General features: G+C 49.7%; 1 long non-coding RNA gene and 1 other non-coding gene across 2 annotated transcripts in view; one reads left to right on the top strand and one right to left on the bottom strand.

The window, feature by feature from the left end:
* Positions 1–621, bottom strand: part of LOC126877694 (uncharacterized) — a 971-nt gene extending 350 nt beyond the window's left edge. Inside the window, exons 1-2 of the long non-coding RNA XR_007695251.1 lie at positions 501–621; positions 1–101 (exon numbers count right to left, since the gene is read on the bottom strand). The exon at positions 1–101 is cut by the window's left edge and continues 350 nt beyond it. This is a non-coding gene — a long non-coding RNA (uncharacterized LOC126877694). The remainder of the gene's footprint in view (positions 102–500) is intronic.
* Positions 622–1,645: 1,024 nt separating this feature from the next.
* Positions 1,646–1,800, top strand: LOC126877695 (5.8S ribosomal RNA). The gene has a single exon (XR_007695252.1). It is a non-coding gene; the product is annotated as a 5.8S ribosomal RNA (ribosomal RNA).
* The last annotated feature ends 700 nt before the right edge of the window (positions 1,801–2,500 follow it).

Genomic DNA, 2,500 nt, shown 5'->3' with positions numbered 1-2,500 from the left:
AGACTTAAAGTTTCATATAATATACCGTTCAGAGGGGACCGGCTGTCTTTCCTCGTTGTCGTGAGTCGGACACCCGTGCCGTCGCTAGAGTTTTTCAAACTCTGCTTCTGGATATCGGGACGAAAGACCGCGCGAGGACGACGGATGCGAGTCCCATCGAATTTTTTATTTACACACTACCTGAACGAGACTTAAAGTTTCATCCAGTTTGTCGTCTATCATCGCATATATAATATACCGTTCAGAGGGGACCGGCTGTCTATCCTCGTTGTCGTGAGTCGGACACCCGTGCCGTCGCTAGAGTTTTTCAAACTCTGCTTCTGGATATCGGGACGAAAGACCGCGCGAGGACGACGGATGCGAGTCCCATCGAATTTTTGACTTACACACTACCTGAACGAGACTTAAAGTTTCATATAATATACCGTTCAGAGGGGACCGGCTGTCTTTCCTCGTTGTCGTGAGTCGGACACCCGTGCCGTCGCTAGAGTTTTTCAAACTCTGCTTCTGGATATCGGGACGAAAGACCGCGCGAGGACGACGGATGCGAGTCCCATCGAATTTTTGATTTACACACTACCTGAACGAGACTTAAAGTTTCATCCAGTTTGTCGTCTATCATCTCATATATAATATACCGTTCAGAGGGGACCGGCTGTCTATCCTCGTTGTCGTGAGTCGGACACCCGTGCCGTCGCTAGAGTTTTTCAAACTCTGCTTCTGGATGTTGGGACGAAAGACCGCGCGAGGACGATGGATGCGTGTCCCATCGAATTTTTGATTTACAAGACACACACTACCTGAACGAGACTAAAGTTTCATCGAGTTTATCATCGCATAACCCGTTCGGAGGGGACCGGCTGTCTATCCTCGTTGTCGTGAGTCGGACACCCGTGCCGTCGCTAGAGTTTTTCAAACTCTGCTTCTGGATATCGGGACGAAAGACCGCGCGAGGACGATGGCTGCGAGTCCCATCGAATTTTTGTTTTTTTTTTTTTTTTTAAAGAAAAAACACCACCCGAACGGAGATGTGTTCTATCTTTCGTCGATTTTTCATGCTTTCAGTCGGTCGCGTGGTCGCCATCCGTTCGGAGGGGATCGCCGGCTTCGAAACCTCGATGTCGTGAGTCGGACACCCGTGCCGTCGCTAGAGTTTTTCAAACTCTGCTTCTGGATATTGGGACGAAAGACCGCTCGAGGCGGACGGCCGCGCGAATCCCATCGAATCTTTACTATCACCCGAACGATGGAGAGATGCACGCGCGCTGTTTCTTGAATAATTGGACGAGAGAGTAGAATCAAACACATATATAACATGGGCTAGCCACCGTGCTTACTCGTTCGCGAGATCGTGTGCTGTACAGAGGATTCAGAATCGGGTGTATATATCCCCGTCGTTTCCTGACGAACGGAGCTTCGATCTCGATGGTTGTTATATATCATAATGTACTTTACGCCCGGCCGGCGAACGCGCGTATCTTCGCGCGTTCGTCGTTTTCTTTTTTTTTCGAACGTTTTTGTGTCGTCAATCCTATGGCGACTTCTGCGCGTTCGATTCCCGTTGGTCGAACGTGACGGAACTCGGCTTCGCTAGAACCGAGAAGAGTACATTTGAGTATTGAACTGTTGTAAATTTATAAAAGATTACCCTGAACGGTGGATCACTTGGCTCGTGGGTCGATGAAGAACGCAGCTAATTGCGCGTCAACGTGTGAACTGCAGGACACATGAACATCGACATTTCGAACGCACATTGCGGTCCACGGATACAATTCCTGGACCACGCCTGGCTGAGGGTTGCTCACGTAAACCTAAGACTGCTTGCGTTGCGTATCGTTACTCTCCGTATCTGTCTCTCTCTGTCCCTTCTTGCCTTAACAACCCGCCGTCGTTCTTCTTTATATAAGAGAACGTTTCAGAGTCGGACGAAGGTACAAGAACGAGGATACGAATAAGAGCGGACGGAGAGAACATACGCGACGTACGAGCGATTGTTGGACGCTCGTCGGCGTTCGTCGCGGTCGTGCAGAGACCGTGCAAGTCGTACGCATGCTCGATATATAATCTATCGTGTTCACGGGAGACTACGAAACTCTACCTCTGTCTCTCTCTGTCCCTTCTTGCCTTGACAACCCGCCGTCGTTCTTCTTAAAAATTATAAGAGAACGTTTCAGAGTCGGACGAAGGTATACGAAGGGATACGAATAAGAGCGGAGAGAACCGGTCACGGACCTGCGTGAGTGCTCGCGGCGTCGTGAGTCGTCCTTACGAGGGCGACCGCCCGCTTATGCACCGCTTCGTGTATCGGTTATCGAACGTATATACTCGTAGTGTTCTCCTCGTGACCGATTTTTTTTTCATATCAGGCGATATATGCTACGTTTGCCGGTGTTCGACGCACGAAGGTCCGCGCCCCCGACGTCGTCTTAAAAGAATATTATATTTGGCGAGACTGAGAGAGAAAGCAAATATGGGAACTCGGTCGAGAGAGGAGAGAAGA

Source organism: Bombus huntii, unplaced genomic scaffold (genome assembly GCF_024542735.1).
Source record: "Bombus huntii isolate Logan2020A unplaced genomic scaffold, iyBomHunt1.1 ctg00000219.1, whole genome shotgun sequence".
Taxonomy (NCBI): Eukaryota; Metazoa; Arthropoda; class Insecta; order Hymenoptera; family Apidae; genus Bombus; species Bombus huntii.
The sequence above is the reverse complement of the archived record's forward strand: the minus strand, read 5'-3'. Positions and strand labels throughout refer to the sequence as shown.